Source organism: Panthera pardus, unplaced genomic scaffold (genome assembly GCF_024362965.1).
Source record: "Panthera pardus isolate Hobbes unplaced genomic scaffold, ASM2436296v1 HiC_scaffold_12, whole genome shotgun sequence".
In the NCBI taxonomy this organism is placed as follows: domain Eukaryota; kingdom Metazoa; phylum Chordata; class Mammalia; order Carnivora; family Felidae; genus Panthera; species Panthera pardus.
In genome coordinates, this window is record NW_026526677.1 from 101463774 (window position 1) to 101479355 (window position 15582).

A 15582-nucleotide genomic window follows, 5' to 3' on the forward strand; every position below is an offset into this window, starting at 1 on the left:
CTGCAAGCCAAGGAGAGAAGCCTCAGAAGAAATAACCCTACTGACACCTTGATCTCAGACTCCAGCCTCCAAGATGAGGCAAAAATAAATTTCTGCAACTTAAGCCGCCCAGCCTCTGGTAGTTTGTTATGGCAGCCCCAGCAGATAAATCACAGAACAACGGCGGAGGCAAAGCAGAAAGGAAATGAGACGCAGACCCTAGGAGTCTGGCCACCCAGTCAAGATACCGGCCAGATTTGCATGGAGACGGTTGACGTGTTCTCAGCTACCTCGCCCTCACGCACAGGCCCGGGGCTCCTGCGTTCAACCCAGCTGGCCCGCCCTGTCCCGGGTCTCGGGCCTTGGGACAGTGTCGCTTCTCTCAGGAGCCACCATCTCCCCCACAGAGGGAGTTCTGTGAAAACCCGAGGGATGAGGAAGAGCTGGGAAAAAGATGAAGCCCAGGAAGTTCCTGTTCAGGCCTCACCGTCTGATCTCCCAGGCAGCCACTGTCCCTCCTGGCTTTGCGGGACACCTTGGGTTTTTGGAATCTGCTCCGTGAGAAGCCTCTCCCCCCACTCTTAGCCTGCCAGGCAAGCAGATTCTGGTGCTTAAGGGCCATGAAGGGTCTAACTGAAAAGGGTGGGTATGTGTTTGTTTTGTCTGTGAATTCTATTAAGAATTTATTTTTTTTTAAGTTTACTTATTTATTTTGAGAGAGAGAGAGAACATAAGCAGGGGAGAGGCAGACAGAGAGGGAGAGAGAATCTCACACAGACTCCGAGCTATCAGTGTGGAGCCTGACTCAGGGCTCGAATCCATGAACTGTGAGATCATGACCTGAGCCGATACCAAAAGTCAGCGCTCAACTGACTGAGCCACCCAGGGGCCCCAAGACTTTATTTTTTAGGGTGGTTTTAGGTTCATGGCAAAATTGAGGGGAAAGCATAGAGATTTCCCTTATACCTCCTGCCCTTACACAGGCACAGCCCTGCTCCGGCGTTATTTAGATCCCCGCGAGAGAGGGACCTATGTTACAATTGAGGTGTTTGTTTTTCAACCCAATTTCCTTCCAGTGGCTGAAGCTCCATGGGCCTTTTCCCGTCTTTCAGTTGTCCACTCTGCCCACAGTTTCCTGTGTTTTCAATCAAATGCATTTCTCTACCAGGCGCAGCACCTTTTCTTAATCATACGCTCAGAAAATCTAGAACAGTACCGCTTTTAGGATGCCCACCGTGTGCATCCTAGGACATCGTTACTCACATGACTTCTAATTCTCCCAAACCCCCTTGGAAGCAGGAAAGACCATCCCCTTCTTAAAGAGGAGGAAGCTGAGACCAGCCTGGTGAAGGAGGCTGCGTATAATCGGGCCACTGGATTGAGGCGAGAGCAAGGTCGGAGGGCAGACTCCCTTGCTTTCCCTTTCTACTGCACCTGCTCCCTCCCCACCCGCCATGAGAAATACACCCATGAGCCTCATTTGCAGTGTGGAATGCTATATGATGAAAAGTGTTTTTTCCCCCAATTTTTTATTGTTAATAACTGGAAGAGAAAAAAATACAGAGAGAGAGGGACATCTTCAACAAACACGAGAAATCCCGTGACTTCCGAAACGGAGATCTCCACCTTAAAAACTTTCTATGTCTTCGTGTTGCCTGAGCAAAGTTCAGATTCCTCTGGAGGCTGCTGTCACGGCACCTGCACGTGGCATTCACACCACCCAGCACAATCTGGAGTTCTAGATCTGTCTGCTTTCTGCGCTAGGCTGAAGCTCTCTAGACAGAATGACCACACAATGTGTGTTTCTGAAAGTAAAGGGAGGCTTTAGTAGTAATTATTCCAGGACAAGAAGGAAATGGGGACATATGGGCATCCTATGTAGGAGACAGAGATCGACTCTGGTATGCTTGCCATTATAGTCCCAGTGACAGATTCCATACTTGGCACATAGCAGATGTTCAATAAATAAATCTGTTGATTGATTCAACAACATGTCTTTCAAAGCTTTCTCACAATTTTGTCCCACCGTATCTTTCAGACCTTTTCTGTTGCAACTGCTCATATATCCCACCCCTAGACACACTGGGCTCTCCATTAGGCCCATCATGGACACACCATATGCTCTCACGCCCCCCAAACGTCTATGAAACCGTGGCCTCTGCTCAGTGTCCCCACCACACCCCACCTACCCGAATCCTCCCATCCTTAAAAGTCTCTGCAGCCCCAATACTGCCTCCTCCCTACACCTTCCTCCCATTTCCCAGAACACTTGAATATACAGGATTATATTACCATATTGTAATCATTTGTACATGAATATTTCGGGGTTGTGGAACGAATCGTCTGAGTTTCCATTATTTCTTATGGGGAAATTCGCTTTGATATACAAGTGCTTTGGATTACAAGCATGTTTCCGGAAGGAATTATGCTCTCAAACCAGGGTTTTACTGTACTCTCTAATGACCCACATCCCACTGCATCAGAGTCAATACGTGCCCTGTTCCTCACTAGACTGTGGATTCCTCCAGGAGTCCCAAGTTCCATGTGTCTCTGCAGGGCCCATCCTTCCAGCAAACCTGGAGCAGGCATGGAATAAATGCTCATTGAAGGAATCAGAGGGGGTTGGGGGTCTCTTGGGTATTGGCAGTCTAGAAAGAGAGGAGTGAGATTGCATTCTGAAACAACCTTTCCCACTAGGAAAAGCACGTTTACGCCACTGAGGCGAGGCTGCTTGATCCCTTCCTGCATCACACGGTGTTGGGCACCCCGTCAATCAATATCATCACCACCATCAGCAGCATAATCAGTCTTTCCTGCTGACGTGTCCATTCATCTCTGTCCTTCCTGTCTTCCGTAGCTCCCCGGCCAGGCACCCACTGTTCCCTCTGTCTCCGTTCCCCACTTATTTTCTGTTGGAACCAACCTTCTCCCCCGCCTTCTGTCAGCCTGGACCTATTGGAGGAGTCCTTCCTTGACAAGACGTCCTGGCACTTCATCACACCATATCCCGCAAAGTGCCTCCAACACGGTGGCTGCTATGGGACTCCTTGGATCCTCCACCTTCCCCTCGGCCAGGCTGTTTGTATTCTTTAAAGACCTTTCACGTAATGCCTGTGCTAATATTTACATCCCTGCTTAACTAGGCTGGCCTCTGCTGCCCTGGGCATTTCTTAGACTCAAGCAGGATGGAGTTGCAATCTTTCCAAGCTATTCGGTAGCTGTTTCCCCCTCACGGCACGAAGCACGCTAAAAGCTGGAAGCTGCTTAGTGTGCAGGCTGCCTGGGGGTTGGGATACGTCCAGGGAAAGCTGTGCTGGGTCTGCCTAGTCCTGTATAACTATGGGCTCCACCTGGAGCCGGGCTTAGCCGCACATCAGCTGTGTGACCACTCAGTGATTTCATCTGTCCAGAGCCTTACTTTCCACATCTATACAATGGAAGTAGTAATATTTTGTAGGGTTGCTATGACGATTCATCGTGATCATGAAAAGAGGCAGGCACGTAGTAATTGCTCACTAAATGGCACCTATTATTATAAAAAACCAACCAAGATGTATTGTACCTACATATATCAGGTGTGCTTAGTGTGGAGCTCTGGGCTTGAAGCAGGGGAGATGTAAAGATGAGGTAAGCCATAGCCCCTGCCCTCCTCAATTTCAAACTCAGAACTCAAAGCTGGCCACGGGGATAGCCCTACCAGGTACAGACATCCACGGTGGGAGCGAAAGGGTGGTGCCCAGGATGGGGCAAAGTTGGAGTCCGGGCTGGGCCCGGAAGACTGAGAAGAGCCTTGGCTTGCAGGTGCGATGGGAGAAAATTCTACAGAAGCAATTATTCCTGCAAAATGCCAGAGAGTGGGTGGAGCATCACAAGAGCAATAACGAGGATTTTCATTGGGTGCTTCTGACCAGGCAGGTGCTGTACCAAATGTTTTACATCGCCTCATTTGCCCTTCTCAACAACCAGGCAAGATGGCGTCCTTGTGCCATGATCCCCATTCTGCAGACAACTCCGCCACCCCAGAAGGTAAAGGGACTTGCTCAGGATTGCGGGCCTTGAGTTCAGGTTCGTCTGACCCCAAAGACCCTCAAGAGCCAGAGCTCTTGATCCCACACGGGGCATGCTGGGTGCGGACATGTGGACACTGTGCAGGGAAGACTTGCGTTGGAAGTGTAGGTGGGCGTGGACAAACACGTGTGTGGGTGTGTGGGAGTGGGCGGGTGCGTGTGCACGCACGCGCAGGACAGGGGTTTACTGCAGGGGAAACCGACAGAGAAGGCTTGCGGCAGAGAAAGAAAGAAAACTGCTAAAGAAGATTCTGGAGTCCAGGCTGAGGGCTTACTCTCTTTTTGAGGCCAGCTTCAGTTCCTGATGCCACTTAACCCCAAGGAGCCCCAAGGGTTATGAATAACAGCGATGGTCTTGCGGATATTGACGGTGGGGACAGCTCCGGGGAGGGAGGGAGGCCCACCTGGGCATGCACACCACTCTCTACAGGAGGAAAAGGTCTCCCACTCCCATTCTGGGGACTTCGGGGCCAGGCCCAGGCCTCCAAATTGACTTTAACTTCACAGAGGAGCTCAGCAAATGCTGCAAAAGCAAAATACCTGGGGGAATATCTCTCCTTCTCTGGAGTTTTGGCAAACTTATTATCCCAATCAATATCTGAGTAATTACAATCCCCTGTGATCAAAGGGGGGTGGTTTTCCCTTTCTTTGGCCTCTTTACAGGCCTCTCTTATCTGGAAAAAGATTTCTTAATCTACTTTCCCTAAATGCCCTGAAGGTGTGCGCGCCACTGAGGCCCAAGAACTCCCAGATTGCTTTTCATTCCCTCCCTGCCCCCTGACCCAGCTCCCAGGCAGTGCAGGTAAGGATCTGCTTTTAGCCCAGCCACCCACAGAGCGCCCCCAGGGGAAGGGGTGGGGGGTGCTGAGCCCAGGAGAAGGAAGGAGGGTCCCTCTTCTCTCTGCACCTAAGAGGAGTTGGGAAAGGGTTGTAGGGCAGGGCCGGAGGACCTACTGGGAAAAGCAGGCAGGCCAGCCTGGCCTGATCCCTCCTACTGTCCACACTCTGTACCCCGCTGTAGCCCGCCAGGCTCTCAGCCACTCTGAGACCCACATGCTCGCCGGGGTGGGGAAGGGACTTTGGGGAACTGGAAGGAAGTAGGTGGGAAGTTCTCTTTTCCATCCTTGACAAAAGAAATTGTTCAGACATCCCAGCCCTCCCTCTGGGACCATGAACCCCTCACCCGTGTGCCCCCCCAGACAAAAATCCATCCATCTGGTTTGTGGGGCCCCACCCTGGGCACGAGACCAACACTCTGCCTCAGCCTCCCTGTGCCTCTCCTCTCGGCAACAACTGTTTTCTCATGTGGGTCAGGGTGGGTCCCCACAGGGATACCGTAGCACACCTACAGGAAACGGGCTCCTTGTGGCCAATAGCCCACTGACGAGGGGAAAGGCAGGGGCAGTGGGGGAAGCCCCGGGGCCCAGCCTGGCCCAATGTAGGATTTACAGACCAAATCCTCTCTGACTCCTGATGACTTAAGAGGTTTGTGCACTCCAGAAACCTAATTACCCCCAAAGATTTCTGTTAAGTCTTCACGGCTTTGCTTCTGAAGAGCCCTTTCCGAGAACGCCACTGGGTTACAGTCATTACTCTGCGGACCCCTGGCAGGGCTGTTTGTTGTATTTTTATGAGGGGAATGCTGTGTAGCCCTAATACATTTCCCAGGAAAGACTCTGCAGAGGGGGCTCCATGCACCATGGCTGCTAGCTGGGGAGGGTCGGATCAACACTGATGGGCGTGCATGCGAGTGTCTCCACACGTGGAGGGAGTGTGTGCCCAGAGAACACAAATAACTGAAGCCAGGGCGTGCACACTTAGGAGACAGATAAGCTAGCTGAATACTCACCACCTGGGACATTTTGATAAGCATTCCAGAGGCCATCCTGTCCAGCCCCCTGCCTCCAGGCAGATCTGTTCCAATTTACCCCAGACAGCATGGGTTTCTGCCTCTCTGAGGCAGGCAATTTCACCGCTCCTGTGGTAGAATTTTCTAGTGTTTAACAGCCCTCCTCCCATGAAGCATCTTCCTTCTGGAATTATAAATGTTTCTGCTGCAAGGGGACTTGGAAATCATATAGACCACGCTTCTTGTTTTAGGCATTTGATGGTGGAATCCGAAGGTCTCCATTCTCGGAGAAATCTCTCTGCCCTATGGCACAGACACTTCTGGTCTAGGAGGGGATCGAAACACCCTGCAGACTCCTTCAGCTTAGCTCAGAACCAAGGGGGTGGCCCTCTGATCAAGTCCAGGTCCCGGGTAGGTGCATCGATTTTCATAAGAGAATGACAACCCTCCCCTAGGGCTGGCAGATTCCAACTGCTCGTGTGTTTGTAAGGCATATGGGGCCGTATTTAATTGGCAGCCCGAGAGCTGCACTTCAGGTATTTGGCAGGGAATATAGTCTCGAACTCACTGCCATGCAGTGTCCATCAGAAACCCAGCTGAGAGGAGGAAAGCGTACGCACAATTGCCTGAAGGGTATGCAGTCCATCCGTCCCTCCAGAAATATTAACAGTCACGGGATTAAGGCAGAGCCCCAGAGAGCTGGCTACTGGACCGAGTCCTTCTGGTTCCATTTTCCTGAGTCGAAGTGTGGTTTGTGTTGAGGAACGATGCTACTGGGGGCGGCCTAAAGACGTGAGGAGTTGCGGCTACCGGAAAGGTACTGTTGAGCACATTGCCCCTCCCCGGTTACATACAGGAAGGTGCCCAGGAAAGCCCCATGCCCACAGGGCACCGGGAGAGTTGGGTTTCTCCTAAAACAATATTCTTTCCTGGGACGTCTGGGTGGCTCCGTCGATTAAGCATCCGATTCTTGATTTTGGCTCAGGTCATGGTGTCACAGTTCATGAGTTCAAGCCCCAAGTTGAGCTCTGCCCTGACAATGCAGAGCCTGCTTGGGATTCTCTCTCTCTCTCTGCCCCTCCCCTGCTCTCCCTCTCTCTGTCTCTCTCTCTCCCTCAAAAATAAACTTAAAAAAAACTTCTTTCTTTCCCCTCCCATCCTTCCTACTATCCCTCCTTTTCTCCTCCTCTCTCTCCATCCTTTTTTTTTCCTTCCTTCCTTCCTTCCTTCCTTCCTTCCTTCCTTCCTTCCTTCCTTCTTTTTTCTCCCATCATGCAGGCACTATGAATTGTGAGACTGATCTATTTACTTTGCTCACATTGGCTTCCAGATACCCTAGATTTGAAGCCAGCCGTACGTGTTTAGGGCTGGGAGCTCTGCGTCCTTCTACTAGCCTCATTCCTGATCCCCAGGGATATTCCTTTGTTTTTTTATCTTCCGTTCCCACTGGCTTCTCCTGTATATCATCTCATTCCATTTTTCATATCCGTGTAAGCCACCACAAGTCCGCTCTGGCACAAGGCAGATATAAGTAAGTACATTAATAAATTAATTAATACGTCTCAAACTGTGCAGCACACACAGATTATATTTACAAAAGAGTGCGTTTACCAAGCTGGTACTGGAAGGCCTCCCAGGCCACATGGGCCTTGAGCTGAGTGTTGAAAGATGTATAAGATCCAGAGGAGCAGGAAGAAATGGGGAAGTCATCCTTTTAAATTCTGTCCCTCTTGCTGAAATCCTCTGCTTCTTCTCTCAGGACCAGTGTGGAGCCTGTCTCCAGGAACTTGGCCCCGGTCTAACATCCCTTCCTGAATCTGAAGGCGCAGAATAAGAAAATAAATAAATAAGAATCATAAAATCATAAAGGTAAGCACCTGACGGGACCTGAGAAATCATCTCCTCGGAGCCCTTCTGTTAGCATAAAGGAAATGAAGGGCCAGAGCGGGTGGGTCTAGTTGCTGGATCAGGTGGCCACTTTGAGCAAATTCCAGATGGCGAACCCGGTGCCCCTAACTCCCTGTGAATCTGTGCCCTTTGTGGAACCCCATGAGGTTAAGTAATTGGAGTGCCCGTTTGCCAGCCTGAGCTCCATACCTGCATGGTGCGCACTGATCACCTGCAAAACAGAGAAGCGGTGGATGGGACCTTCGCTTATATAATCTAACCGTTTCAGGGGGGATTTCGTACAAGTAGGACTTTGGGCACGACTTAACCTCGCTGTGCCTTTGTTTCCGCATCTGTAAAATGGGACGATAAGAATATTTCCTTCAGGCTGTTGTGAGAATGGAAGCAGAAAATGCATATAAAGGGGACCCGGGGTGGCTCAGTCGGTTGAGTGTCTGACTCTTAATTTTGGCTCAGGTCATGATCTCAGAATCGTGGGAATGAGCCCCGCACCGGGCTCTGTACTGAGCGTGCAGCCTGCTTGAGATTCTCTCTCTCTCTCTCTCTCTCTCTCTCATAATAATAATAATTAATAAAATGCATATAAAGAACCTTACAAACAGTAGGCATTCACAAAAAGTAGTTATGGTGGCAGTGGTTTATTTCCCCTATTTTGCAAAGAAGCAGCAGCAGCCCAGGACAATGCTATCACTTGACCAAGGAAACAGCAGAACCCCTGAGCTGCCCCAGAGCAGGTACTCGCACTATTTCGGATCGCTGGGGTGTTAAAGAGCGGAAGCACTTGGGTTTCCCATTTCTCATTCGCACCATGCCCATCTCTGCCTTATCTCGGGTCTCTTCCTGATTCCACAGCCTGCCTCTGCCGACCAGCTAGCACCCTCCTTTATAGATACCGTCTGCCCAGAGACCAGAACCAATACCAAAGTGCCTAAGTCAAGGTTAATGCTGGAGATAATAACCAAGGGAGATGGCACTATCTCTTTTGGGCTCTCCTACCCTGGACCACTTATGTGAGTTTCTGATCAGAGGCAGGAAGCTGGGGACAAAGTAATTTTCTAGGAATCTCTTCAGGCTGAGGGCTCCCATGATTCTATTTTCTTCCATCCCAAGTTTAGGCATCTAAACTTGGTGTCTTGAGTAGAAACATGAACATATGGGGCCCTTGCTGAGTTCACACTTCAGGGCCTTGGAGCTTTGTCTCGCACACCAGCCTGAACTACTTTGTTCATTTCCTCTGTTCCCCTGCTTGAGATACTGGCACACAGGAATGGAAAGGGGCAAGCTGGTGAGATAGGTGGACAGAACCGAGGGGATAGTGGACCACACCCATTTTCTCAGGTGCCCTAGGACCGGCTTTATGTCTTTATGATCAGCAAAGGGGAGAGTGAAAACTGGCGACTGCCAAGGGGCTCTTGTGTTTGCTCCCATTGGCCCACATTTTGTCAGAGATCTGATTATATTCAACTCCCCTACCCTACCATCCACCTCGCAGAACCTCAGTGTTGGTTGATCAGCAGCTCTCTACAGATGGGTTTTAACCAGGGGCCCAGGGCCCAAGGACAGCTGAATTGTCCTGCTTCTTGCCACTATATACCATGACCAACGAACAGTCAAGGCTCTAATCCATGAGTTATATAGGACCAGGCAGGCCCAGAACATCTTTCACTGGACGTATCCCAACCCCCAGGCAGCCTGCACACTAAGCAGCTTCCAGCTCTTAGCGTGCTTTATGCTGTGAGGGGGAAACAGCTACCGAATAGCTTGGAAAGATTGCAACTCCATCCTGCTTGAGTCTAAGAAATGCCCAGGGCAGCAGAGGCCAGCCTAGTTAAGCAGGGATGTAAATATTAGCACAGGCATTACGTGAAAGGTCTTTAAAGAATACAAACAGCCTGGCCGAGGGGAAGGTGAAGGATCCAAGAAGTCCAAGAGGCCTTGACCTTACCTCACACCATATACAAAATGCAACCCAAAAAGGAACATAGACCTATATGCAAAACCTACATCTATGAAACCTTTAGAAGAAATTATGAGAGAAAACTATTTTGACTCTAGGTAACACCAAAATCATTATGCATAGAAGAAAAATTGGCAAACTGGATTTTATCCACACTAAAAGCTTCTCTTTCGAAGACACTATCAAAAAACTTAAAAGACAAGTCACAGACTAGGAGAAAATATTTCCAAAACGCATATCTGACACAGGACTTCAATCTAGAATACCGAAAGAATGTTTAAAACTCAACAATAAGAAAACAAATCACCCATTAAAAAAATGAGCAACAGACATTTCACCGAAAAAGATACACAGATGGCAGACAATCACATGAAAAAAATATTCAATATTTTTAGTCATTGGAGAAATACGAATTAAAATACAATGAGATATCACTTACGACCTATTAGAATGGCTGAAATTAGAACTAAATAAATAAACACCTGGCAATACCAAGCCCTGGGGAGGATGTGGGACACCCAGAACTCTCTTTTTTGTGGGTGGGAATGTGACACGATATGGCCATTTTGGAAAACAGCACGGCTGTTTCCTATCAAGTTAAATATGTACTTGTCATATGACCTAGCAATTCCAGTCTAAGTATTTACCATATGAAAAGAACTTATGTGCACACAAAACCTGTATGTGAATGTTATAGAAACGTTTTTCATAATCACCCAAAACCAGAAACGCCAGTGTTCTTCCTCTAGTGAACAGATACACAAACTGTAGTTTATATGCAATGGAATCCTACTCAGCAATAAAGAAGAATGAATTACGTGAACAACACGGATGAATCTCAAATATATTATGCTAAGTGAAGAAGCCAGACTCCAAAGGCTATATGTGCTATAATTATATTTATAAGTTATTCCAGGAAGGCAAATTGTCAGAACAAAAAACAGATCAGCGGTTGCCAGGGGCTGCAGGTGGGGAGTGGTTAAATGACAAGGGACATGGGAATTTGGGGGGTGGGGGTGGGGTTGATGGAATTGTTCAATATTTACTGTGGAAGTGGTTACATGGCTTTATGCATTTGTCAGAACTCATAAATCTATACTGGAAAGGGTTCATTGCACTGATGTAAATTATTCCTCAATCAAAAAAAAAAAAATCAAAGGACTCATTATTCTTGACAAACATAACCTAAAAGATATGTACTAAAAATTAGTATTCCCATTTTACAGTTGAGGAAATAAAGGAATAAAGAGACTGACTGACCTGTCCAAGGTCACAGAGCAAGTAATGGCTACCACCCTGATTGGCATCCAGGTTCTGGAGCTCCAGGTGGCCATGCTCGTGGCCACCAGTCCACGCCATCTCTCACATTTGGGACTTTTCTTTATTCTTAAGTATATTTTAACTCACCCATTGGATTGTATCCAACTTGAAGCTACCATCTAAATCATAAGCATTTTATTGTATTTCACATACATGAGAATTACTTAGGTATGTTGTATCCTTAAGGACATTCAAACAACAGAAGAATCCAGAGAGCAGAGTAAAAGGCCCCTTCCGTTACTCCTGCCCCTGTCCACAGCCCTACTCTAGGGGTAGTCTGTTGACAGATGTTGGTTAGCCTTACACCATGGAAATACAGACTCATGTGTGCACATCACATGCATTTCCAGCACCCTGCTCAATCTCCAGTTATGGAAGCCTGGTTGACTTTCAACCAAACAAAAGCCATAATAGATTCATACCCTTGCTTTGTCCTAGACCAGCTGTATGACCCAACAGAAGCTAGGTCATCTCTGTGTACCGGTTTTCTCATTTCTAAAATACAAATATCCATTTTTAATAAAGGCAGATCCCTCATCACGTAGTTACAGTTCAGTAAATGCCATTTAATCCAAATGTGTAGGCAACTGAACGGCAGCAGACAACAGCTAAGACGGGGGGACTTCACTGAACAAAGGTGACTCAGTCTCGAGTGTATCTGAATTCAGCACCTATGTTTTTTTTTTTTTTAACAATCCACTACCCAATCCAAACAAGCCATCTGGGTCCTATGTCACTCCAGGTATGACTGTAGGAATTGAAGGGACAGGAAATACTTAGCCGAGAGAAGCAAAGGCTCTTCGGGGATGTGAGCATTGGTTTAAAATATTTGAAGAGCTGTCATACAGGAAGAGAAGGCATATTTGTTCTCGGCTGCTCCAGGGCAGAGCTGGAATTAATCTGGATGCAGATTTTGTATTACGGAATAAAACTGTCCGGCAAAAGAGGAGCTGCCCACGAGGCAGTGGGCTTCCTACCACTTTCAGGTAATCAAGCTGACGCCGTGCAATCGTCTGCCAGAAAAGCGAAAGAGAAGCTCCAGCAAGCAGATTTGGGGATCTCGTGCTTCTCAGTCCAGAGGTGCCCGCCCTCAGAACATATGGAGGTGTCGGTGAATGCTGGGAGAGGCCAGCACGCGCCCCGCCCATCTTCTCATCCTGCCTATTAGCCGAGAGGCAATAATGGGGGTGAGGGAAATGCTCGCACACGGGAACCGAGGCAATACGTAGAGAGATGGTTTCATCAGCTGGTCTTGCATTTACTAAGGGGAGCAGAGGAGAGCATGTCCTGCCCTCCAAAAATGCAGACCTATTTGGATCCTATCTGAGGTCCCTTGGCAGCTGACAACACGCCCATCTGCCATGCTGGCATGGTGCCCCCAGCAAGGGGAGCAAGGGAGCTCTGCTTCCTGCTGGTGGGCATAGGTTCCAGGTGGTTGCATATGCCTGCGGAGGGCGGACCGTTGTCCCAAACAGCACAGGGTACTTGCGATTCCCACGCTCACCCTCTGCCCTGCTTACCCCCTCCCAGTCCCACCAGGGGCACGGAGGTACCCAGGAGTTGCGGAGAGTGGGAAGAGAGGACCCAGGCACTGGAGGGGTTGGGGGCTGCCAACTGAACAGGCCTTGCCGCATCGAGCACGTCGTGAAGCCAAGACCACCCAAGGAACAACCAAATGGACGCTTGGAAGGCAAGGCCAAGGCACAAAGGATACCAACGCAAAGGGCATCACGAGGGGCATGGGCCCTTGAGAGGGAGACGAGATGCTATACGATGCCTTTGGCTCTGTCATTCTCCAAGAATGAGGAGGAAGAGCTCTGGAGGGAGGATTTTCATGGTTTTCTACATCTGGCCCAGGCAGAGGAGTTCATCCTCCTCTGCTGTCGGATGGCAGCATCTGAGCCCAGGGTCATGCCTGCCTAGCCGCATGGGAGTGTGTCCACCCCGCGTTGGCGTGTGTGCGTGTGTGTGTGTGTGCGTGCGTGCATGCCCACGTCTGTCTGAGGGTTGCAGCAATTGCATATTGCTGATGCTGCAAAAGCACATAAAGGCTGGACAGCTAATCCAATCATTCATGCTTCCCTTGTTCCGACTCTGGGATCTGATAGATAAAAATACCCAGGCAAATGACCAGTTTCATGGACTGTTTCCTCTTTTGTCAATACAAGGAATTGTGAGCTGTCATCTTGTCCCTCCTCTCCAGAGAGAGAGCTCAAATATTTATGACCAGCTTTTATAACATTAATTGTATTTCTAATTGTTTTTCCCTCTCAGCAGGCATTGCTTGCCTCACCCTGGTGACGATGGGCAGTTCTGGGGTTTATGAAGAGTGGTTTGTCACAAATGAAATTCAGGAGAGGTTGTGAACGAGGCGGCCACATTTCCTGCTTAGTGGCCCTCCTCGGTTCTGAAGCATGGGCTCTGGCTGGGTGCCAAACACGACGTGTCCACCGGGCCCTGCAGAAAGGATGGGATTGGCGCAGGCCGCTTCCTCCCCGGGGATCAGGAAGTCAGGGAAGCATCAAGGGCACCTCCTCTGCTGGGCGTCCTTCCACCACAGCACCAAGCGAGGCCCCTGCCTTGGTTTCTTCACCTGGAAAGTCTCTCCTCGCCCCCCTCCCACACGGCTTCTTGTGTTTCCTCCCGACGGAGGGGGCCCACTCGTGTTTTTTTCTTAAGGCTGAAAACTGCTTTTTAGATTTTCCGATCAATGAACGTGCAGGGATGAGATAGGTATATGGGAAGGCATGTTTGACTAGGAATCGGGAAAGCTGAGATCTGGTTGTTCAATTATTCATTCATTCATTTATACATCAAACATTTATGGGAGCCTCCTGCGTGAGAAGCCTTGCCCTACATCCTAGGAGTAGAACCCAATGCCTCCTGCAGTCCCAAGACCCTTCACCTCGCAGGCCACAGCCGGTTCTTTTATGAAATAGAGGTGGACCACCAGGACACCACGGTCCCCAAGAATGTTGCATTCCAAGAGTCACCTTTCTATAATGTCTCAAAGGACAGCTTGAGGAATCAAGGAAAGCTCCAGACCAAGAGTTGGGAAGGCTCTGCTCCACTTCTTTCTAATTCATGACCTTGGACGAGTCACTTGGACTTTCTAAGTTCTGACTTCTCCAACTGTAGTATAGGAATCAAGGTAATCTCACACCCCACACTGATTGCAAGGAGTAGACGAGGTGGCCTGGGGGAACGCTATCTCTAAACTGTGCAACAATCTACAGAAGTAAGAAATCACTCTTAATAGTAATCAGAGAAGAGCACCTAGGTGGCTCAGTCCAACTCTTGATTTCCGCTCAGGTCATGATCCCAGGGTCTTGGAGGGAGCCCTGTGTCAGGTTCCATGCTGAGTGTGGAGCCTGCTTAGGATTCCCTCTTTCTCCCTCTGCCCCTCTCACCTGCGCACACGCTCTCTCTCTCTCTCTCTCTGTAAAATAAAAAAATTACAATTACACAAATTTAAATAATAATCAGAGAGCCCTAGCTAACTCTTCTGGTGTCCCTGGGCAAGGCACAAAATGGACAGAAAAAAAATGGTGGTGGAGAAGGAGCTATGTATTGACCGCCCCTCTTTCCAAAGGAGGGAGAGAAATCTTCTCTCCTAAATCTTGGAGTCTGTCTCCCCTGAGACTTGGATCGAACTAGCCACCACTCCACAGGTAACTCAAGGGACTCAAGCTCAGGAGTAGCTAAAATAGAAACAGTCAAACAGAGTTTAACTCTATGGTGAACTCACCCTGGGAAGCGGTCTTTGGCTGCTGGTGAGATATATAACCCCAGCCTTGGTGGGGGGGGGGGGGTGGGGGCTAATAAAGGTCACACAGCCCTGGGATCTGATGGCCAGCAAAGGCTCCAGGGAGCTGGTAGTTGAGCTCTATGACCATCTCTGCAGGTGGTCCCCTAAAGGGACTGCTGTGGGAATGGCTGCTCCTGAAGGACTGTCCCCAGACCAGGAAAGAATATTCCTCAGCTGGGGAGGGCGGGAGAGGGGCAGCAGAAAAGCGTGATGGAGAGAATGTGACCACTCTCAGGGCCACCCCAAGCCCAGCCTCTCCATGTCTGCTCCCCACGTCTCTTTGATCTGGCACTGGACTTTGATCTAGGACAATGGTGGTATGGAAGAAAGGAATTCTCTAAGAGGATGGGATGGGGAAAGAACACTCAAGTATGACAGCATAGTTCACCTGGAAAAGACATTAGATGCCAGCTCTTCCAAATCCCTCCCCTGAACAAGCCGTGGTTGGGACTGGGACAATCTATGGGCCTTGGACCAGTCTCTTACTTCTTGAACCTTGGGATTTTACTTCTTAATTGGTAAATAGGTAGTAACAATAGCAACTATCTCACGCAGTTATGCGGATCATAGGAGGTGATAGAAGGTCCTTCACAAAAGTGGTGGGGCCTAGAGGAAAGTGTATGGGGCTAGAAGTCACAGGACTTGGAATTAAGACCCCAGTGTGCTACCTGCATCATTTAATTTATTTTTTTTT

At 49.1% G+C, this 15582-nt stretch overlaps 1 long non-coding RNA gene across 2 annotated transcripts in view; it reads right to left on the reverse strand.

Moving 5' to 3' along the window:
• The window catches only part of LOC109278613 (uncharacterized), a 132255-nt gene that overhangs the window by 57932 nt on the left and 58741 nt on the right, over positions 1 to 15582 (reverse strand). For both annotated transcript variants that reach the window (XR_002085761.2, XR_008421301.1), the window contains exon 2: positions 7507 to 7712. This is a non-coding gene — a long non-coding RNA (uncharacterized LOC109278613). The remainder of the gene's footprint in view (positions 1 to 7506; positions 7713 to 15582) is intronic.